Below are 25,593 nucleotides of genomic sequence, written 5' to 3' on the forward strand. Positions count from 1 at the left end.
CTTCATTTGCAAATATTTTCTCCCATTCTGAGGGTTGTCTTTTCATCTTGTTTATGGTTTCTTTTGCTATGCAAAAGCTTTCAAGTTTCATTAGGTCCCATTTGTTTATTTTTGCTTTTATTTCCATTACTCTAGGAGGTGGGTCAAAAAGGATCTTGCTGTGATTTATGTCATAGAGTGTTCTGCCTATGTTTTCCCCTAAGAGTTTAATAGTGTCTAGCCTTACATTTAGGTCTTTCATCCATTTTGAGTTTATTTTTGTGTATGGTGTTAGGGAGTGTTCTAATTTCATTCTTTTACATGTAGCTGTCCAGTTTTCCCAGCTCCACTTATTGAAAAGGCTGTCTTTTCTCCATTGTATATTCTTGCCTCCTTTGTAAAAGATAAGGTGACCATATGTGCGTGGGTTTATCTCTAGGCTTTCTATCCCATTCCATTAATCTGCATTTCTGTTTTTGTGCCAGTACCATACTGTCTTCATTACTGTAGCTTTGTAGTATTGTCTGAAGTCAAGGATCCTGATTCCTCCAGTTCAGTTTTTCTTTCTCAAGATTGCTTTGGCTATTCAGGGTCTTTTGTGTTTCCATACAAGGGTGCCTACTCTCACCACTATTATTCAACATAGTTTTGGAAGTTTTAGCCACAGCAATCAGGGAAGAAAAAGAAATAAAAGGAATCCAAATCAGAAAAGAAGACGTAAAACTGTCACTGTTTGCAGATGACATGGTACTATACATATATAATCCTAAAGATGCTACCAGAAAACTACTAGAGCTAATCAATGAATTGGGTAAAGTAGCAGGATACAAAATTAATGCATAGAAATCTCTTGCATTCCTATACACTAACAACAAAAAATCTGAAAGAGAAATTAAGGAAACACTCCCATTTACCATTGCAACAAAAGGAATAAAATACCAAGGAATAAACCTACCTAAGGAGACAAAAGACCTGTATGCAGACAAGTATAAGACACTGATTAAAGAAATCAAAGATGATACAAACAGATGGAGAGATATACAATGTTCTTGGATTGGAAGAATGAACATTGTGAAAATGACTATACTACCCAAAGCAACCTACAGATTCATTGCAATCCCTATCAAACTACCAATTGCATTTTTCACAGATCTAGAACAAAAAAATTTTACAATTTGTATGGAAACACAAAAGACCCCAAGATAATTTTTAAAAAGCAAAATTAGCACTCCGTAGGTCAGTACCAGACAGCTTGTGACACGTGTGGTTTTAAGAATGTGCCATTAAAGTGATGGCAGTTACCCTAAGCCAAAGTGGCTGACAAATTGACGGCCAGAATCAGTAAACACACAGCCAAAGGAGGTATATAACGGACAGCACTGGTGACATTATTTATAGAGTGCAAAATTGCACAATGTAAACACACACACACACACACAGAGACACACAAATTCTTGGACTTAATGTCTCTGGTGTTTAATCATTTGAGAGTTTTCATATAGAAGTGTTCTAAATTAATCTAATTCATGATCTGATACAAAACGTATTTCTCAAACATAAGCTAGGTTTGGACCACTCCAAATGTGATTCTATAGGTAGTAACCACACAGATGTATCTTTTAAATCAACTCAGAAAATTCTGCTTCCAACACAGGCTCCCAACTCCAGCAGGGAGTTCATAATCCAACCCAGATAAAGGCAATCTAAGTCATTTTCAAATTAATTATATTTTTCCTATTGTGGTTTGCATCCTATCAAGTTCCCCCCACACCAGGTGACATATTCATTTTATTTTTATTTAAATGGTATCTACTCTATATACTTATTTTGGTCTGTTTCTTCTGCCCTTAGCAGCATATTAAAATATTATAATTATTTCTCATGTCAAGAAACCTTTTTCAGAACCTGACTGCATAGAATTCTCTTAAAATAGATGGACCTATTTTTTTAAACTTGTTAGTTGACATAGAGTTGACAAAAGTTGACTCTTTTTTAATGAATGTTTATATGAATGTTTCTTTTGCCTAACTCCCTAAAAAAGAAATCACTGAGCCAAAATGTGTACACACATTAAGGCTTTGATGGTATTAACAAATTGCCCTCCAGGAACTCTACTCAGTACTCTGGAATGGGCTCTATGGGAAAAGAATCTAAAAAAGAGTGGAGATACCTATATGTATAACTGATTCACTTTGCTGTACACCTGAAACTAACATGACATTGTAGATCAACTATACTCCAATACAAATTTTTTTTAAAAATAGAAGAATAAAAAAACAACTTGCCCTCCAAAAAGGTTCTAACAATTTGTCCTCCCATGAGCCTCTTCCCTTCCCCCGTGCCAGCGCTGAGTATTATCACACTTCAGTGAAATTAGTTGAATTATTAAAAATTAAATAATTGTACCTAATTGTGTAGACCACTCCTTGGGAAAAAATATTGCTTAGAGAGCCAACATCTTTTGAGCTCCAGGGGGGTTTTGTTTGTTTGTTTGTTTTTTCAGAGAACACTTCTGCCTTAAAAGGCTGGTAATCTGCTTATCTCAAAGAGAACAACCTTCTGAATAATACCATCCTTCATAAAGTTGTCTGGCTAAAGTAAATTGCCCAAAAAGCAAAGAAATGTTTACTTCTTTGGACTTCTTTCTGAGTTCTACACCAGTCACTTCAAGTGTTGCAACTCACTTCTTTTTGCCAAAATCAGCTCATTCACCAACTGTTTTTAATTAGCTATGGCTGCAATGGTGTTTGCATTTTGCCCCGTTCCTCTTTTTGAAACATAAATTTCCAAAATAATTACTTATTAGGCTTTAAGTCTCATGTTTTTGCTAAGCCTGAGGGTGAAGATTTTTGTTTTGGTTTGGTTTGGTTGGTTTTTTGTTTTGTTTTGTTTGTTTAGTTTGTGCTTGTTTTGGAAAATTCGTAAATCCATTTAGTTCTCTCTGATCACATAGCCAAATAAACATAGGTGCCAATTTTGACAGCAGTTATTAAAATACCGTACTTTTTTTGGCTATTCTACTTGGTTTTTGCTACAGGAAGCAGATAAGATTATTGATTCCATTCACATTATTATAAAAATGAAGGTGCAATGATACAAGACAGGCAATTGGGTTAATTGAATACATTTAGAGGAAAGTATACTTGAAGTGTATAAACAGACATTTACTTGGGTTTTTCAAAATTAACCTTCCTTACACTGGCAAAAAAAGTAGAATTTCCTCTCCTCACTATCCCATTATTGTTTTTATCTGAAATATGTTATATCAATATTATAGAGGATAATGTAGCATAAAGAAAGACATTATAAATACAGTGAGGGAGAAATCCATATATTACTATTATCATGTAGTCCTTTTAATTTTAACGTTTGCTTTGGTATAATGAAAATCTCATGCTAATGTTGCATAAAAATCATTTTTGCATTTAAGTTTCCTTGCTCTTACACAAGATCCATTTGGGATAAGACAAATGGAATCACAATTTTGCGTTAATTAACCTGGAAGAATGAAGTCTCCCGAATTGTTTTCCGGTACTATTACATGTTCCAAACTATATCCGCACCATAGTTTGGTCTAGTCACACAAAGAGAAAATAACCAAATAGTCGTATTTCTTGAGAACGCCTGAACTGAGCAACAATGTTAAATCAGGAAATGAACTCTGCAGTTTATGAGGCTCCTCAGGATTCAGCTTGACTCTGTAACAGTTCAGAAACAAAAATTTTTTTTTTTTTTTTTTGTGGTACGCGGGCCTCTCACTGTTGTGGCCTCTCCCGTTGCGGAGCACAGGCTCCGGACGCGCAGGCTCAGCGGCCACGGCTCGTGGACCCAGCCGCTCCGCGGCATGTGGGATCTTCCCGGACCGGGGCACGAACCCATGTCCCCTGCATCGGCAGGCGGATTCTCAACCACTGCGCCACCAGGGAAGCCCCAGAAACAAAACTTTTAAGGTCAGTTTCAGAATGGAGATTTTGATTTTTTGCACATATCATTTTTTTTTTTTTAAGCCTGGCTCCCCTCATCTGATTCTCTTGAGAATGGATATGGATGATCTTTCTGCCAGAGCAAATAATTTTGATACTTTAGGGGGGACAAATTATTTGCTAGTTGGGCTCAATATGTTGATTAATGACATCATCTCTGCACACTCTGGAGACCAGTTCCTACAGGAGTTGTGCCCACCAAGCTGAAGCCGAGCTCTGGGCACAACAGACAAGCAGGATTACAGGACATAGAGTCAAAAAGACCTGTGATCTAAACCTGTTTCTGCCACTTGCCGGTTGTGTGGGCAAGTCATTTGACTTTCAGTTTTCTCATCTGTAAAATGGGAAGGATAGCAATACTTGCTTGACAGGGTTGTTATGAAGATTGAGAAATATAATGCATACAGAGCAATTTGCAAGGTTTTGAACATTATGTACTGTAATATTAGTTATTTTTATTATCCTTTTTATTTTACGTCTATAGTCCAGAAAACATAAAAACTGGATTTTTTTCAATTCATTCAGAATTTTAGCTCATTGAAATGCTTCAAATTTCATCATTTCTTTTCCTTAGGCTACTCACAATATAGCTAGTTTTAGAAATCACAGCATTTCATATACTTATATTTAAGATTTTTAAATTTAAGGTTTAAATATGAGATTTTCTTACATATGCATTTTCTCACATTTTAAAAAATTTTCCAGATTTAAAAAAATGACAAAATCAAATGTTCAGGTGGGAAGACTCAGAATAACTTTAAATGTAAGTACTTAAAAAGTTTTTGAAAATAAAAGAGTGTTTGTCCTCCAAAAAAACAGTTTTTGAAAACTTTAAAATTATCCATCTGGGAAAAAAATTATCTTAAGGAGGTATACTTTTCCATATTAAGAACTAATTTGTTTATTTTACAAACTTTCATTCAGTAAGCATCATTAAGTACCTACTATGTTAAATACCTACTAAGTAGTATTAAGCACCTCGTTCAAGCACCTGTGCTCGTTACTGAGCCGGTGGGAGCAGCTGCCGGCTTCCTCACAGAGCTCACTGACACCTTTCAGCTCATAGAGTTCGCAGTCCTGGCAAACTGGATGGGGAGGTCCTCGAATTTATCTTTTCAAACATATCCCTGTTTTAAAAAATGAATAAATAAAAATGAATAAATAAAATTGCAACTCAATTTTTCCTGGAGTCTTTCCCCACTTGACTAGAACCACAATTTCTAAAGTCTGTGAGGAGTATTGATTTAGCTTAACATATTTATAAGAAGCCAATGGCTATGTCTGTATAATGACAGAGTAAATTATATTTTTAATTTTTATTTCAGCTAAGTTTGTTGTTTGGAATCACATAAACTATCCCATAGGATAGTTTTGAAGATTAAATGGCACAATGTTTATACAATACCTAGTACAGAGTAAGAATGCAATAATGACAGATATTAGCATTCTCATTTACAGCTATAGCAACAAGGAAGAAGAGTCACAGGCACATTTTAGGCTGCGGAGCAGTAATCTTTGGCCTTGTGTGACTAGCATGCTTCACAGTGCAAATTTAACCGATATGATAACAACTTTAACATTCTATTTAAAAATATTTCTCAGTTATTGGGAGGTCCTCTCTGGTCTATATTTGCATACATCGATTTCTCATAATAATTCTGAAAGTTATGTATTCATTTAGATGTTTTACAGACAAGGAAATTAAGGCTCCAGGAGTGAAATAATCTGGCCAAGTTTACAAGGTTACTAAGTAGCAGAACGAGGATTCAAACCTAGACTTGTCTGACTCCAAAGTCTTTCCTTTTGCCTCTGTTGAAAGACTTCTGTTAATAAAATTGAAATTTATAAAGTTGTTTTTCAAACTGTTCTTTCTTCTCGAGTCCAGAATTCCTAGAGACTCCAAAGAGATGTCTGGGATTAGCTAACCACTATTCCAACAAAACCATACACCAAAAAATTCTTCTGCAGTTTGATTTTCTTACACAGAATAATTTCCCAATATTGAAAAAACTGAAGGTAATTTTCAAATGACAAAAGCTTCACCTTGACAGTTTAAGGTTTGGACTGATCATATATAGTTCCTTTCTCTCTCCTACTTTGTCTTTTGTATAACAGAAACCTAAGAACAAAATGCAGGAATCTCATGCTCTCTGGGCATCAGCTGAACACATCCACACCACCTTGTGACACCTGCTCTCCTGTCTCATGGTTGAAAGACTAAGGCACCTTTGGAAACCAGATCAAAACTGAGTGACAAACAAATGGAAAGTACGAAATGTCTTTTACTTAAAAATGGGAATATAGTCATGGTCAAAATTGCCACCAGTTTTACTGATATATGTCAGCTTCTAGACTGACAAGGTAATTCTGCAGTGGAAACATGAATGGTTCAAAAGTTGATTCCCATTAGGAGAGAGATGGAAAGGCAAGCTGAGCAGTTACCCCTGAAATAAATAGAAGCATATTCTTAGGGCAGACGTGGAATCTCCATGAAGTACAAAAATGAACAAGACTTGAAGTGCTGTTTTTTTTAAGGCAGAAGATAAAATTAAATGATTTCATAGTGAATCCATGATTTTCTTAAATCACATAGTGGTCATTTTAGGGGCAAACATTCATTTAAATTCTCTGAATTTCCTTCCAATCTGATTTTTCATTTACTTTCTGATTTAAGCAATTTCTTAAGACACTTAACATTTATTCACCGATGGTACTTATTTTGTTCAATCTCTTACCTAACTGCAGAACCGTTAACTATCTTTACTCTGCTCAGGACTCAGGAATTGTAGTGGAATGAGAAGGAATACCCCCAGAGCTCTTTTGTCTGGTCATTCCAATCAGCCTCACAACCTCAAGCAGAGCTGATGGAACACATATCAATATAAATAAAATGTTGCAAGAGACTTGGCAGGTTTTCGTGGGTTGTCTGAACATTTTCCACAAAGCAACGCCAGTTCCGCCACCTCTTAGCTACTCCTATTCTACTTGCAATCAAAACTCCAACATCTGGAAAGAATAATCATAATTTTTAACATGTTAGTCCTTAGCGGACTCAGGAGAGAAGAGAAAATAAGAAGCCCCCAAGGATGTCTAAGTCATTTAGAAAGTTAAGTTGTAAAAAATAGTCTTTCTTTCTCTTATATTTGTAGTTAAAGAGGGAGAACAAAATTAAATATGCACAGGGAGCTGTCTTCTATTGGCATTTATCATGTCTTATAAATCTTATAGATTCTACTGGCACTGGCAGTGATAGCAAGAGTATTCTCCCAGGAAACTCTTCAAATGCTAGCTTCGGGGTAATGTCATTCTAGCGTGTTAAATCCTCTGAAATCTTAAGTGACTATGGATCGTGGTGGCATTCATACCAGGAAGCAGCAAGAGGCAACAGGAAGAACAAAGACTTTGGAATCAGACAGGCCTGAGTTTCAATCCCAGCTCTGCTTTGTTCCCTTGGCCCAATTACTGAACTTTCTGATCCTAGGTTCCCTCATCTGTAAGAGAGGGCCAGTGGGGATAACCCTGCAATTACAAGAAAATTAAATAGGACACTTTACAATCTAGCAGAGTGCCTGAGACATATAGGTGCTCAATAAATGTTGGTTGAAATAAAATTAAATGAAAAATCTACATGTATCAGACCCCTAAAGCTCCTTTGAAAAATAATGAAGAGGTCTGTGGTATGATGTTCAAGATTAGTACACTAAGCATAATAAGAGTTACCCCAATCTGGGTAGGAAATACCCACCAAATATAGGAAACTCACTCTAAAGTAAAAGGATGTCAATAGACTCAGATGCACCCCTAAATTGATCACTAATAGAGCGTGATGACCGAGTTCCACAAGAGTGAGGCCCATCCAATGTCGTTAACTACCCTTTGTGGACCCAAAAATCTCATTTGCTCTCAAAGAATATTCCCCAGTTTTGAGAACTGGGCCACCAACACTGCTTCAAGTGCAGTGGCAGAAGAGGAGATAGTGACAGACAGCAGCCCCGGAGTTAAGGCAAGAGAAAGAGGGCAGCAGCAATAGTGGAAGCCACAGCTCACAGCCAGGAGTGCTCAGGACCCAGAGGCTACAGCCAGAGAGAGACCAGTAATACCACCTGGTAGAGTCAGCACAAACCACCACCGTGACTACCCATGCTTTTGGTTTACCTGCAAACGAGGACTACAGAGAGGAATCCTATTTTGTTCAGTCAATATTTATTCAGTCCAGTATAGAAGCCATGGCTTGGGTTCCACTTCTGGAGACTTTTTTTTTTTTTTTTTTTTTTTTGCGGTATGCGGGCCTCTCACTGTTGTGGCCTCTCCCGTTGTGGGGCACAGGCTCCGGACGCGCAGGCTCAGCGGCCATGGCTCACGGGCCTAGCCGCTCCGCGGCATATGGGATCTTCCCGGACCGGGGCACGAACCCGTGTCCCCTGCATCGGCAGGCGGATTCTCAACCACTGCGCCACCAGGGAAGCCCCCTAGGTTCCACTTCTGTTATGGCTACAATTTTATACAAGGGAAAGTAATTCTAAGGAATTTTTGGTGTAGACAGATGGCAAAATGGATGTGAATGGACAGAGCTGAGAATGTAAAGAATCCTGATTCTAGCACTTTCTTATTTTGAAGCAAGCACTTCACAGATCCTAGCTTCAGATTCCTTGACTGTAAATTGAATACAATTCTACTTGCCCTAAATGTTCCACAAAGCAATTGTAAGTTTGTAATGAGATTGTGTACTTAGAAGTTCTTGGAAATGTGGGACACAATTTTGTCCTTGTATTTGGAGACAAAAGCAATTGGCTAGGAAGCAGGATGGAGGAAGTTCCGGCAATGGAGATAATTAAGCTTAATATACATCCAGTTTAGAAACCTCAAAGACCTTGTCATCTGGCCCAGGAGACTGACATGAAAATAACTATAGTAAATTACATAGTAGATGAGCAGACAAATTGCTACAGAAACATAGTGAGTTATGCTTGGGAGGTCATTGAAGTAGTGACATATGAGTAGGAGTTTGCCGACAGAATGAGTATGGAGGATGCGTGTGTGCAGGTAGGAGGGGTAGGACCCTCCAGGTAAAAGGGACCATGTGAGCAAAGGCAGACAGGCATAAAAGCACATGATGTTTGGGGATCAGCAGTATTCTTGTTTGGCCACAGCCTAAGACACATGAGAAGGAGTAGAAACTGGAAAATTAATCTAGGATCAGAGTGCAAAACCATACTAAGGAACTTGACCTTTTTTTGTTAGGCAACAAGAATGTCACTCAAGGTTGTTAAGCAAGGAGAGTGACATAATCGGATTCCTGTTTCAGAGCGCCCACTCCAGCAGCAGTGAGCAAAACAAATTGGAGACAATTACAAAGGGCCTTCTGTATATTGCCAAATATGTATCATTTAAGTGCTTTGCTCCAGGAGGCCAAGAAGAGTGGTGTCTTGTTATCTCATTGGATACACAGTGCCTAACATGGTGCTTGGCTTATGGCTGGGCTTCATAAATATTGCATATTTGTTGAATTAATTCATTGCTACTGGAATGACTGTGGAGACTGTTCAGAGATGTACTTTAACCTTATTTAACCCTCAATGCTGCAATTTGTGGCACTATTTTCACATATTTTTATCCTCGTCATCTTTGTATTCCCAACATCTGGCTCACTCTCTAGCATACGACAGGAGCTCAATAAACCCTCATGAACTGGACTGAATACAAGATCATTCATAAAACCTGCCCAATGGACATAGGGAATGAGAACTATCGATCTTTAGCAAAATTAAGGTGTCCAAATTATTACTGGCACATTTCATTTTGACCTGAATTTGCAAAACAGGTAGGTCCATTCTTGAAAAGTAAAATAGCTACCCTCCAAGAACCATATATATGTTTTTACCGATATGTATGCACTATGAATACAAAAATGTGACAAATCAGTTACCCAGACAATGGCAGAAGCCCATTATGGCCCAGTGGACTTCAAAAAGTGAATGAGCTTTAACAGTGCTTCAATTTCCAACATGTGATGAAACCATTAAATTCAGAGAGGGAAAATCAGTGAGCCTATGAAAATAATTATTAGTAACATTTGTTGCCATTTTTGTAAGTCAAAAATAACCTACTAGTAATTTCACATAGATCAAGCTAAGGTTTGTTCTATACAAGTCTATCATGTTTTTTTGAATCACTCTTCATGACAACATGTCCACATGAGTTCAAAGACAAAAAAATAGACACTGGTCTTTCTTGCTGTATGTGTAAAACAAAATTGTCAATGTTAAGAAGCTTATTACATGTTTCTAAAATTTATTAGCAATGTTAGGTAGATTAAGGTGCCAAGGCAAATTTTATTTTTGATAAATACTTTTTAAACTTTTTAAAACTTTCAATAAAATGTTCATGTAAGCTAACAATTCTGACAGGTCATTTCTACACAGGACTAAATCCAACAGCCAATAATTTGAACATGCCATCAAACCAGTGATTCACCATTACATGTTTTTGCTGAATTCAGTCAAATTTACTTGCATGTGTGGACACAACCATATTGTGGGAGAGACTTGCAAATGATATTAATCAAGACTTATTGAATACTAAAATGGGTTGCCCCAGAAGGCAACTGACTTGGCAAACACATAAGATAATTTATAAACAAATAGAGCTTAGTAATTCAAGAATTGCTGCTGGAACAAAGAACCCATCAGTTAAAAAAATATAAACACAATGCCAGGGAAAAAGGACTTTGGTTGGTTACAAGAAATATTTCCAACATTCAGGAAGAGACATTCTTATATTGTTAAATATAAGAAATAAGAGTAGGGGCTTCCCTGGTGGCTCAGTGGTTGACAGTCCGCCTGCCGATGCAGGGGACGCAGGTTCGTGCCCCGGTCCAGGAGGATCCCACATGCCGCGGAGCGGCTGGGCCCGTGAGCCATGGCCGCTGAGCCTGCGCGTCCGGAAGGCTGAGCCTGCGCGTCTGGAGCCTGTGCTCCGCAATGGGAGAGGCCACAACAGTGAGAGGCCCGCGTACCGCCAAAAAAAAAAAAAAGAAATAAGAGTAGACAAACAGCATACATGTCCCAAGGGACAAAAGGAAAGCAAAAATGACCATAGCCAAAAGGTGTCTTCCCCTCTGTCAGTCTGCTATAACAAAATACCTTAGACCGAGTGGTTTAAACAACAGACATTTATTCCCCACATTTCTGAGGCATGGGAAATCCAAGATCAGAATGTCAGCAGATTCAGTGTCTGGTGAGGGCCTTCTTCTTGGCTTGCAGGTGGCAGCCTTCTAGCTATGTCCTCATATGGTCTTTCCTCAGTGCCTGCACCCAGAGGGAGAAAGATCACCCTCTTCCTTTTCTTCTAAGGCCACCAATCCCATCATGACAATTCTAATCTAAACTTAATTACTTCTCAAAGGTCCCACCTCCAAATATCATCACACTGGGGATTAGAGTTTCAACATTTAAATTCTGAGAGGACACAAACATTCAGTCCATTAACACCCATAAATCCCTAAATTTCACCAGTAGCAATTCTTCCTGTCATGTTAAGTTCCAGTGCCTTCTGTCTAGAGGTCCTTTAAGAAATATTCTTACCTGGAAGAGGCTGGAGGCTATATATGAGAACACAGGGTGCCTACGTTAGGGACACAGGAATGAAATGCTAACAGGCACAAAAAGAGAACTTAGGGTCACTGAAGACAATGAACTCACTTCCCATCATCTACACTGATAAATCATAAAAATAACATATACCAAAAATATTCCAACCAATTCCTAAACAATGCATTATGTAACTCAGGAATGACCATTTTAGGAATCTGCAATATGATCTATCTTCTGACTAAGTACTTGCGCACCCATTAAGAATTGCTTCTTTGTTTGTGTTGGTCTTATGGGTCCCAGAGACACAAGCCCTATTGGCTTTCAGAGAGAGATATTTTGGGAGTCTGCCCTTCTGATAGGAATTTTAAAAGCTGGGGCCCTGGATGTGGGGTCCAAACCCTTCACTCCTCAGAGAGAAGCTGGGGGTTGGTGTTCCCTGCCAATTGTATGGTGCTCTGCTGACAGTGGGTTTCATGACAAGAGTGTGCCTCAGCCTATGTGTTTCTATGTGGGCATTTTCTCAGTCATCAGATGTGTAGGAGTCGCCCACTTGTTTCTGGATCTCCTTCAGAGGGAATCGCTCCACGCATACCTGTATATTCACTGTGTTCATGGGAAGAGTGGAGCTCAGGAGCCTCCTGTGTTGCCATCTTGGATGACTCTCTTCGTGAACTCCAGCATGAGATATTCTTAATGAAATCAGATATTTTACCAATAAACAAAAAATGAAAACTAGTTTTCACAACAAACCACTTTACATATACTTGAATTTTTCTGGTAATGTGGCATGATGTATTTTTTTCTATAATGGAATTGAAAATTGGAAAATATAAAACTTTTTCAATGATAAAAATGAACTTATATACAAAACAGAAATAGACTCACAGATATAGAAAACAAACTTATGGTTACCAAAGGGGAAAGTGGAAAGGGATAAATTAGGAATTTGGAATTTACACACTACTATGTTTCAAATGGGTAACTATCAAAGGCCTATTGTGTAGCACAAAGAACTATAGTCAATATTTTGTAATAACCTATAAGGGAAAAGAATCTGAAAAAGAAGAGATATATATAATGTTTAACTGAATCACTTTGCTGTACACCTGAAGCTAATACAACACTGTAAATCAACTATACGTCAATTAAAAAATAAACAAACAGATAAATCAAAAAATAAAAATACAGAAAGAACATTCATCCATAGTACCCTATCAAAGATAAATAGAATTAATATTTCAATGTACTTCCTTTGGGTTTTTTCCTTATGTATATTTTAAATATAGAGTCCAGGTTTTTCTGAATCCAAGTCAAATAACATTTCAGTGAACATGCGTAAGACTTTTATTTTTCTCTATTGTTTGTTCTTTATTTTATTTTATTTTACATCTTTATTGGAGTATAATTGCTTTACAATGGTGTGTTAGTTTCTGCTGTATAACAAAGTGAATCAGCTATATGTATACATATATCCCCATATGACCTCCCTCTTTCATCTCCCTCCCACCCTCCCTATCCCACCCCTCTAGGTGGTCACAAAGCACCGAGCTGATCTCCCTGTGCTATGTGGCTGCTTGCCACTAGCTATTTTACATTTGGTAGTGTATGGACTTGAGGACAAGGGAAGGGGGAAGGGTAAGCTGGGACAAAGTGAGAGAGTGGCATGGACATATTGTTTGTTCTTTAAATATTATTTCCTTAGGATATATTCCCAAGAGAGGGAGAAGCATATGAAGCCAGGAGTAAATATGAGCCATGAAAAAAGAATGGATCAAAACATGATGTATATTACCAAGCTGTCTTTCAAAAATGTAGGCAATTGCCTCTTCCACTCCCTCCTTAAATATTAGAATATTATCACTTTTTAATCTTTATGCATTTAATAGGTGATAATGAAGCCTCATTCTTGCTTTAGTTTTTATTTATTTGATTATTTACTGTACCAATGATTATTCCACATGTTTACTGGTTGTTCATGTTTCTTCTTTTAAGTTTTTTCTGTTCATGCCCTTTAACCAACCACTATTGAGATCTCAGAACTTTTATCACCAATTTCTATACACCCTGGATATATTAAGAATTATACTGCTTTATCATATTTGTTATAAATATCTTCCTATTTTTATTATTGTCTTTAAGTACATAAAGATATTTTAGGGCTTCCCTGGTGGCGCAGTGGTTGCGCGTCCGCCTGCCGATGCAGGGGAACCGGGTTCGCGCCCTGGTTTGGGAGGATCCCACATGCCGCGGAGCGGCTGGGCCCGTGAGCCATGGCCGCTGAGCCTGCGCGTCCGGAGCCTGTGCTCCGCAACAGGAGAGGCCACAACAGTGTGAGGCCCGCGTACCACAAAAAAAAAAAAAAAAAGATATTTTAAATATTTGTGTATTCAAATTTGTAAAACTTCCCATTTTCTAGCACAATATATTTCAAAAAAGAAAATTTACCTTACCCCCAACTCATTTGGGGTGCCCCTGAGGGAGTTTGGGTTCAGAGAGATTAAGAAATGTGTTTGATACTATATATATAATAGATAAATAACAAGGACCTACTGTATAGCACAGGGAACTATAATCAATATTCTATAATCTATAATGAAAAAATCTGAAAAAGAATGTATATATGTATAACTGAATCACTTTGCTGTACATCTGAAACTAACTAGTTCATTCTTTTTTATTGCTGAGGAATAGTCCCTTATATGGATATACCACAATCTATTTATTCCCTGGGTGATGGAAATTTGGATTATTTCTATTTGGGGGCTATTATGAATAAAGCCGCTAAGAAGAGCAACAACAAAAAAAGTAAAGGCATGTTCTTAACATATGTAATGCGAGATCTTGTTTTCTTTGACTGGGAAAGAGTAATAAATCCTAAGGTATGACCTCTGCAGATTGAGGTTCAAAAAGAAGAGTCCAAAGCATGGAATAGAATAACAGCCATCTTCCCAGATCAGTCGGTTAACTAAAAGGAATCACTCAAAACCAGAGAAAAAAATGCATGTCTAGTACTTTCCAAACCTAAGAATCTCACCACTATCTTTTCTGGGAAATCTTGCCCTTCTAAAAGACCACAAACCACTTCTAGGCCTTCATAACAGTAGTGAAATTATGCCAACCAAGCTTTGAAATTCACAGTATGTAAATACAAGGTAATAATCACAGTGGGGCAACCACACACCACTGTCAATATGCTTACTCAATTGATTAACAGGAAGAAGACAAAGCTATTCTAAAGATAAGGCCATTTTATTTTTCTAACTGAAATATCTTTCTGCCTTCTCCCTTGTTACTTCCACTTATTAAAATCATTCAATAGCTAGATCATTGCCCCTTCCTCTGTCAAATTTTCCATGATCACTCTGTTAAATACAATCTCTCCTTCTTGTGAATGTCTTATTGTGTATCCTACCTATGTGGCCCTATCATAGAACCTTATTTTATAGTTTTTTCTACACTTGGCTTAACCCCTCCTTCTTATCATACCACACCATTACCACCACCACCACCTTCATCAATATTAGGTTGTAGCAATGACATCTTAAAAGATTTTATAGTCCTTGAACATAGTAAATACTGACAAAATATTTTCTGTTCAGGTGAACAGATAAAATTTTTTAATGTACACTTTCTTTTGCTACTTCCTCAAGCATCTAAATAGAAAATATAAATTTAGCAAATGACAAAACAAATTCCTTTAGGACAAATAGTTATCATAGTAATTTTCTGTGACCACAGTCACTGTTAAGTTACTATTAATCAAAAAAGGATTCAGGGACTGATTTCTCTTCTAGTCCTATATCTGCTTTAGGAGTGTACTCCACTTTACTATGGTGAATGAATACAGAAGGCAAAATTTCTATAGAAATGAGCTATAGAACAGACATATACATGAAAATGACTCACTCTGCTTGGTAAATGTTTCAAATGAGCATGCACATATTTCAATCTTTCCCTAATCTTCAGTGTAGCTTATCATCGACCTTCCTTAAGCTTTGAAGGTAAGTCATTCTTCTGCCCTATATCTAGATCACACTTTATTTCAGCTTTCTGGGTCCTTGGAGAAACAGAGTTCTCTTCTGATTATACCCAGGCCCCCAGGTCCTTCTTCATTATTTTAGGCTCTAAACTTCTAGAAGTCAATAGAACTTTAATTCTCCTTAACACTTCCTGAGAAGATTCTTTATTTTATGACCTTATGACCCCAGTCAGCTTACCTGATTATTCTTCTTTAAACTTAAATTTATTGAGCTACATGCTCAGTACTAGAGAAAAAATGGTATGCATGGAGATATAGTTGCTGTCTTAGCAGACCTAAGAATAATAAGAAAGGCATACAATTAACAAGTCTAAAAAGATGAGTTAGTGAGAAATTAACTGATGCCTTAATTTTTAAATTTATATGTATATATATTTTGTTTGTTTGTCTGTTTGTTTCTGTAGACTCAATGGCAAAACTTATGTTGATCTTCCTTTTATAGGAGCAGAGTTCTGTGTTCCAGAGTTTGTAGCTCTTTGTCTACAAACAAAGATTGATGTTTATTTGAATGCATAAGCCAAGTAAAAAAAACCAAGCTAAATGAGCTGAGAGGGTGATAGACACAGAAACTGATGCTTGGCAGAAAAGGGGCAATAGTCTAACCCCAAAGTTTGGAGTGGGGGATGGCCATGGAGGGAATAAGGAAGGAAAGAAGAGAGGTGATTACAGCCAGTTCATACCCAACACCCTGGATGTGGCAGAACACCTAGATGGAGGTGGATACAACAATACCTAAGAATGTTGGCAATAAGCACCTCAGCCTCAAAGACAGCATGGCAGGAAATAAGTGGGTAACAACAGAGTCTCTGCCTTTGAAAGGACCACATGAAGTCTGGAACAAGAGCCTCTCAGGGGTGACCATAACAAACCCCTGATCTCTCCCCCATTTGTCCTGTACTGCATAAGCCCAAGGGCCCTGACTCAACCCAAAGGAAGAGCAAAGAATCTCAAAAAAATATCTGAAACTGTATCTCTTGCCAACCTTGGAAAAGGAAATAGAAACTAGACTTTTAACAAAGAGAAATATGATATTTCTTACAAACTGAATGTCACAACCAATTCACATTCATTTGTTATACAAGTGATTACAACAAATTGTGCGAAGTGATCTAAGTGTCCGGTCTTGACTAGTCTATCCCAGACTCTCTCCAAGTCTCTCTCTCCCCATTTTGAGCCCTGTTTCTTCACAACGCCCCCCTCACCAGTCTCACCAGTCCATGGAGCTGTCAGAATTTATTTCTGCCAGTCCCAGTATAGATTTTAAATACTTGTTCAGTTCCTTATTCCTGCCTTGGTACAACGTCCTCTTGTCCATTAGTAGAATTAATAAACAACTCTTTTTTGTTTTCATATTGAGTTGTTTGTTAATTCTAACAAGAGAACACAGCTTTTCATACACAAAGCCAAAGAAAGGTCTTTTTCTTACTTGAAAGATCTTTCCCTTTAGGGTTGAGCACCTAGTATGCTGAACACAGACTTTGTAAGGTGTACACATAAAGAAATGAAGGAGAAAGAGGATACACATGCAACTGGCCAAATCAGACAAATTAGCTCTGGTGAGCCATGAGGTGGCAAATATTACAGCCAAATGACCTTAAATTCTATTGCAAAGCTAAAACCTCATATTTGTATGCATACAGCTCTCCTTAACAGTTTGAAGTCCCCAATTAGTCCACAACATTTCCAATAAAAGAAAATTTGTCTTCATAGTTACCCCAAAAGTATCCATAATGATGTAATCCAATGGCCATCCATTATTACAACTTGTTTCATTAGCAATGCCCTAAAATGGTAAACTCTTCATGTAATTGCCTGTCAACCAGCCGTCTACCATGGTAAACTCTTTGTTTAAATTCAGTTAACTACTGACACACCTTGCCATGCCACTTTGAAATATTTTTAATCCAGGCTTTCCAAAGAGTTTAAGAAACATTGTAGGGCTTCCCTGGTGGCGCAGTGGTTGAGAGTCCGCCTGCCGATGCAGGGGACACGGGTTCGTGCCCCGGTCCAGGAAGATCCCACATGCCACGGAGGGGCTGAGCCCGTGAGCCATGGCCGCTGAGCCTGTGCGTCCGGAGCCTGTGCTCCGCAACGGGAGAGGCCCGCGTACCACAAAAAAAAAAAAAAAAAAAAAAAAAGAAAGAAACATTGTAATTTTCATTTAATCAAGGGTTGTTCATGAACTGGCCTCTAATAAAATTTTCTCCTTGGCAACACTTAAATGAAGGAAAGTTAGGAACACCACATTAGCCAGTATGGAAATTATTTTTGGATCACCCACTTAACCTCTTTTTAAAAAAATTATATAACTAAATTTATTTTCATCAGGGTGTGAATGACCATTAGGATTTACCCTCCAAGGATGTCTACATTTTAAAAGAGGAATTTGATATAAACAAATGACCTTCAAATTAGTGGGTGGGTTGATGTGGCATCAGAAATTCAGGAGCCCCACTACTTCTTCCAGCAGCTGGGAGAAGCGGAGTCGTACTTGTCACCCCAGCGGAGAGGCTCCAGCCCCTGTGCTGTTTTGGCGGGCCTTCGCTGCACTCATTCAAGTGCCGTCTCTTGAACATCCCCTCACAGAAATGAATTGGTGTTTTCTGGTACAGAGGGGATGCTAAATGGGGGGGAAGGGGGCACGGCCTGCACACAGACGGGCACAGCTACGAAACCTCATCTCTGCCGTGTAGGGTGGGGAAGTTGGGGGAAGATGCCTCCTTCAGCAGGAGCCGTGTCAGCATCCAAACTGGTGAAAACCAATGAAGGCCAAACACTGGCCAAGGGGGGCAGCCCGTGAAGCCAGTAACACCGCCCACCTCATTGGGATCCACCACCCCACGGGTACCTGTTGGCATGCAAATTCTTTATATAACAAGATATATGGGACGATAAGTAAATCAAATAGGCACCGTTTATCCTTTCAGCATTCAGCCAAAGGCCTCTTCTGTGTGCCATCTATGGGGGACATGATGTAAGATGATAAAAAGACATTTCTATTACGTTAGAATTTTGGAGGTGCTCACACGTGTGTTATCTAACTGAATTCTTGAAACAAATCTGTGCAGAATACAGCCTAATGCCCATTTAGAGGGCGGGAAACTGAGGCTCGGGGAGGGAGGGTGTCTTAGGTCATGATAAATGGCAAGGCTCAGGCTAAAGGCCATTTGTTCATTCATTCATTCATTCACTCATTCATTCATAGAGGGGTTGGAATTTTTCGGAATTGTTTTTGATATAAATCTGTCATCTTTTAGAAAGGACTGGCTGTTGAGGGCAGAGGATCCAGGGGCCTGTGAGAGGAAAGAATGTTCATTTCATTGACGTGGTCTCCCCAGGACAGTGACTGCTCTCATAGACACAGAGGGAGGCATAGAAGTTAGAAGAGAGAATTCTACCTCCTTCAAACTGTGCTTTTTCCCTTTTCCTCAGCTCCCAGTGGTCTGGAGACTGATCACACTGGGGAAACCGAGGCAGCCAGCAGCCACCAGTCACACTGGCACTGGGCTTCCATTGTACACTCTCATTTCATCTCCACAACATCTCCACAAGTAGCATTAAACCCCCATTTTACAAATGAGAAAAGCAGGAGAGGAACAGGAAGTTGAGGCCTGCTGCACCCTTGTCCCTGCTCTACAGGTCACCAGGAGCGCTGACCCATTACTGGGGCTGCCCACCACCCTGCACTTCCCTCCTTCCATCCTCCCACTGTCACGGTTCTAGTTCACCCAGACCCTGATTTTCTCTTCCTGCATTTCTGCAATAGTTCCATTTGACATTCTTTTTTAAAATGTGTGTATACATTTAGTGAGCACCAGTAGTGTTCCAGGCTCCATGCTGGACATCAGGGAGAGAGTGATAAGCATGAGTTAGTGCCTGCCATTCTAGCTAGGGACACAACAGGAGAACAGGTGACCCTACATGAGGATAAGCGCTGTAGCAGGGAGAGATCCAGGTGCAGCGTGAGTGCAGAACAGATGCACCTGGTCCAGTTGTGGGAGGGAGGGAAGGTGGCACTCATGGGCTAAGCCAGGCTGGAGTCCTCCATGATGAGTCCAAGTCAACCATCTTCCTAACAAGCCCTTATGAGAGTCCTTTTGAAAATAAAAACCCAAGCAAACTACTTCTCTTCTCAAAACCCTTCTGTGGCTCCCTATCACTCAGAGAACAAAGGACAGGCCCCTTAGTGAGGCCCACAAAGTTCTCCATGTTCTGACCTCCTCTCCCACTAGGTCCCAATGTATCTACGTGTCTGTCTCCTCCAGAAGGGAAGCACCTGGAAGGCAGCCTATGTGCAGTTTAATTCTCCATACCCTAGGCCTGGAACTGGACTACTCTATAATAGGCACTCGATGTCTTTATTAAAAGCATGAATACATTCCTGAATTCTGAGTCACTGTCCAAAAGAGAAGGCCAGTTTGGTTTTCCCTTGTGTCTCATGGTAGGAACTGACCAAGCCCCCTGCAATTTTGGTCAATGAGGGAAGAAGAGGGGTTTATAAGGAATGAGGCAAATGACTCCCAGGAATGCAGCTCTAGCACCCCTATTTCCTATGGAGAGCCCCATGAGCTCCATAGAGAGTTCTCCCTAAGTCTTGGCACAGAGTCCCAGGTCTGTTTACATGTGCCCCCAGCCCAGGGTCCATGGAAATTCCTTTGTGTGACCTGTCCCTCGCCCAGTTCTCTTCTTTTCATCCCTAGGAGCCCCAGCTCCTGGCACAGTCCTCTGCATACCAAGCATTTAGAACATTCTATGTGAATGTTGAACACTCTACACTTCCCACTAGGATGGGGTTTATAATTGAGACAAATTCTCCTCTACTAATTTTCAAAAAGAAAAGAAGAAATGCACTTCAAGCAAGAAAGTTGGGTGTCTGGGAAGGTTTCCAGCCAGGAGATTTCTTTTTTTTTTTTTTGTAACCTTTTGACCTCCTTCACCATTTAACCTCTTTTCTTTTGCTATTTCTTTGTGAGATGGCAGAGATAATAAGAGAAGAAAAAAAGAAGAAGAGGAACCACTGAGTCAATGAGTACTACAGGCAGGCACTGTTCTGGGCTTTACCCCATTTAACCTCCATCAGGATCCCTCTTCAAGGAAAGGAACGCCATCCTCTTTTACAACTGAGGAAATTCAGGCTCAGGGCCTTAGGTAGATTGATTGCCCAATGTCAAAGTGAGAAGTCCAGTGTCATTAATTTGACTGCTTCCTTCTCACTTAGTCATCTAGTAAGTGATTGGAACAAGGATTTGAAAACAGGCTTATCTGACTCCAAAGCTTAAATATTCCACTGTTCTGATGAGTCACAGTGGGCTGCCTTGGGAAACAATCACTTAACTCTAGAAACTTCTGTCATTTACCAGATATTTGACTTTAAAAGAGACTTTATCATTTTCCTATCTAGAATTAATCGAATCCTCCAATATCACCTCCACATCATTTCTTGCCCAATACAAAAACACATACCCAAAGAATCTATTTTTTACCAAAAGTTTTGAAAATCCCATGACTATCCAAAAATAAACCACAAAAGTCATTGTCCTGAATATGTCTTTTGGAGAGTGTTGGCAAACTCTAAGCTGACACCAGAAAGCAGAAATATCTGTGTTACGAACAGCCTCCTAGAACTATTTGTCACTGATAACAGAGGCTTCCATAATAAATAGCTGGAAAGCACTTTTCCATTATAAAGTATTACATAAATACTGACTGACAGTAAAACAAAACCATGCCAAACTGCAATAGGATGGCCGTTATGAATTATATAAGCAAAAATAGGATCAAGCAGAGTCAGCTACACTTCTCTATATCCTTACAAACTTCAAGTGGACTAACAAAGACTGTTAGAAAAGAGAAATTTTAAAATGCATGTCCTTCTAGAAGCCTTTAAATAAGGCTCCTTTGTTCTTACAAAAAGTGAGATGAGACGATGTTTGGGATCTAGATTTTACTGGCTAGAAAGGTGAGGCCCTTTGTGTTACATAAGGCAGCTGCACCTTGAGAAAGGTGTTCAGGAAGAAAGTCAAGACACACCATTTGACCCAAATGTTTTAAATTTTCCAGAGCTTGGTCTTCCCTGGTGGCGCAGTGGTTAAGAATCCGCCTGCCAATGCAGGGACATGGGTTCGAGCCCTGGTCCGGGAAGATCCCACATGCTGCGGAACAACTAAGCCCGTGCACCACCACTACTGAGCCTGTGCTCTGGAGCCCGTGAGCCACAACTACTGAGCCTGCGTGCCACAACTACTGAGCTTGTGCGCCTAGAGCCCATGCTCCACAATAAGAGAAGCCACCGAAATGAAAAGCCCGCGCACCGCAACGAAGAGTAGCCCCCACTCGCCACAACTAGAGAAAGCCCGCACACAGCAACGAAGACCCAATGCAGCCAAAAATAAAATAAATAAATTTAAAAAAAAATTTTTTTCCAGAGCTTCTCACATCTGTTAAGCCACTTGGATTCTTTATAAGATCCTAAGAGACCAAGGATTTAGATTCCCGCACACAGCAACGAAGACCCAATGCAGCCAAAAATAAAATAAATAAATTTTAAAAAAAATTTTTTTCCAGAGCTTCTCACATCTGTTAAGCCACTTGGATTCTTTATAAGATCCTAAGAGACCAAGGATTTAGATTTTTCAAGTTATTTTAATAGACAAGAGTGGAAAGATAAACAGAGTTCTTTCCATTTTTTATGAGAGCTCACCATAAGCCAAAACAAAGCCAGACAGCCAGTCAAACAAGCCATCCATTTCCCAACATGTCTGCTTTCAGAGCAAGGAAGGCACTGAGCTCGCTGCATTTAGAGATAAAATATAAACCCAACTGCTCTCCTCAACATGCTACACAAATATATTTATTCATTTAAGGACTATTTATTAAACATCAACCATGTACCAGACACCATGTCAATTGCTGGGGATACAGCAGAAAACAGCCTTTATCTTAACGACTCAGCATTCTGTTACCACCTCTATTTTCTGAAGAGAAGATAGGTTCAGGGGAGTTAGGTGCCAGCCCAAAGTCACACAGGGAGTGAGTCCCAAGCCTCACCTGCCTCCTTACAGGCCGTGTTCCCTCTAAGTAGAGCATAAGGATGCCACACAGTTCACTTCTCTCCTGTGATTGATCTCCAGGCCGAAGTGAACACTGTACTCCACATCTCAGACACTGAAGGAGCTCTGGGTGGAAGAAAGACAAAGGAAAGCATCAAACATGTGGACCTCTCCTGCAAATGAATAAATTCGCTATCCTGCAAATTAAGTTGTTCTCAGTGCTAACTACTCAAATATTCCACAAACACAAACAAGCAACCCTTCACATCTGAAGTCTGCTTTCTGCTCTGTTAGTCATCCTTCCACTTCTCCTCCACATTCTATGTCCTATAAGCCTCAGAGAGCCTGGATCTCCCCAATCCCCAACATAAAATGGATCTTTCCAGTCATTTTTTTCATAGCATTTAACACAATACATAATTATATACATATCTGTGGGTTTGTTTATCTGTCTCTCTCATTAAAATGCAAGCTCCATCAAGGACCATAGTCCCTTTTTCCTAAAGTGACTAAATATAGTAGTCACTTTATTATTTATTATAGTCACTTTATTTTCTAGTAGTAGACAATAAATATTTGCTAAATTACTGAATGAATGAATGACTATAACCTATATTCTGAAGCTATAACCAAATATTACCTGCACCAAATCACCTATTTAACATTATATTTACCTTACCCCCAGAGGCAAAAATACTCTTCTACATCTCAACTTTTGTGTTTTTCCGCGACTATCACCTTCTAATGTATGAAATAATTTACTTATTTAATATGTTTATCATTTATGGTCTGTTCTCCTTGACAAAAATATAAGTTTTACAAGGGAAAGGATGGCAAAGGCCAAGAATTATGTCTGGCTCATAGAAGATGCTCAGCAAGTATTTGTTAAATGAATGAATGAAAACCTCTCTCTTAATTTCTTAATACTAAGTATTCAAGGATACATGGTTTCTTTAAATTATGGAATATATATGAATTTAATTTCTGTGACCCTCAGTTTCCTCGTGGGCCTTGGACTAACCAAACTCTAAGAAAAAAAATTCAATAATCAAAAATATTCACTTATATACATATGACTACAAGTATTAAGGCAGAAAAACTAATTAGCACATTTTTAAGGGATGTTCAACAAAATGGGTTTTCAGTAGATTATCCAGGATTATCAACAACTTCTATCTCACAAAAATCTAAATTAATTGAGGTCTTATTGTTTAGGTGTCTTTTCTTCCATATTCCTTCAAAGAAATTGAAGTTTGGAAGAGGCTTTTTATTGTCAAAAATCTCATGTGAGGATATAGACTTTGCTATGTGCCCTGATGAAATAATCAATTCAACAAGTATTTCTTGAAAGTGTACTTTATGCTTTGCACCATGTTAGGCACGGTGAGGTGTCAAAGTAAAAATGCTATTTGCAGGAAACACTCACTATCTTTCACTGGGGACATGAGGCACACTCACAAAACAACAGAAAACAGCAAAAAAAAAACCCATCTATCCAGAGCAAGGGTATAATAATAGGTAGAGTTAGTGCTATGGGAGTAGAAATAGGCAAGAATCAGTGGGAATCAAAATATTCAGAAAAGATCCTAGGGAGAAGGTTGTTTGGGTTTTTTTTTAAGAATATGAGGTACTAGTCATCTGCATGGGGATGTGTACTGCCTGAACTAATCAAACAGCACTAATAGAAGCTTTAATATTATTTAGATAATCATTAATTTATCAAAGAATATAACAGCTCCCCTCCCTCTTTCCATGGGCTTGTACTATCTTAAACAGTTTTGAATAGTCTTGAGTCATTTGGATGCTAGTTCTTTAACTTTGCTGCTAATTCCACATTTCCTATAAGGCACTCTTAAAAGATCATAAATAGGTCAATGGCAATAAAATTGTATCCATCTGTCAAGAGAAGTTTCCATTTAATGAGAACACCAAACTACATCATCGACAAAGAATCCAAAATACTTAAGTAAAATCAGCATGGAATCTGTAGCCAAACTTCCCCAGTGGTTGATGAGAGAACGAAGGAGAAAGATAAAGTTATGGAGCCTATTTTGATACTTATATATACATATAATAAAGACTATTTTCTATCAATATAAAAATAATAGAAAGATTTTTAACTATTTTCTCTTGCTTCATTTTTATTAAAGTTTTCTTCAAACTGCACTTAAGCCTGCCTCATCCTTCTCAACCCCACTAGTAAAGACATCAGAAATCCTGATGTTTTTTTTAACTTTAGCTCTAGAGCATTCCTTAAGTCCTAGCTTAAGAAATGATCTTTTATCTTATCTCTTGACTAATGTTTCTGCTATTTCTTCAGTCACCTTTCCAGGCTGTAAAAACCACACAATTTCTAAACTAAATCCACTTCTGAAAAAGCCAAACCTTCCTTTCTTTAGAAATGCATCCAAATAACACACACAAGCCTATGTTCTTACTTACAGACAAGTAAGTCTGTAAGCAAGTAACTAGAACAAAATAAGAGAAATATATTATGCTAGACAACTCTAAATCCTACAGGACAGGGGAAGAAAGCACCACAAAAGTGGTTATCGTTCATTCTGGGAAAAGGGTCAGGAAAAACCACCTAGAGATAATGAGAATATTTAACAGAAGAAGAAGACCTACTTCAGGTAAGTCACTCTTCACAAGGAAATGGAGGGGAACAGAGGAGACATGAGCCAAAGCATGGTTTCAATTATCATATGTGGAATTGATTGCTACATTGTTGCTGACAGTGTTGTTCTTTCCATCACTCAGTGACTCTGTGTTATCTGTATAAAATCCTTCAAAACATCATTGCTGGCCTTGTTCTTAGTCTTTCATATATCATTAGTCCACGTTAAAATTGCTAATGGTATTTTGGAAGTCCTATCACATTTTTAAATACACAAATCTTATGATTCAGCCATTATTTTTCAAGGAATCCATCTTAAAGAAATAGGATCATG

Source organism: Physeter macrocephalus, chromosome 4 (assembly GCF_002837175.3).
Source record: "Physeter macrocephalus isolate SW-GA chromosome 4, ASM283717v5, whole genome shotgun sequence".
NCBI classification, from domain to species: domain Eukaryota; kingdom Metazoa; phylum Chordata; class Mammalia; order Artiodactyla; family Physeteridae; genus Physeter; species Physeter macrocephalus.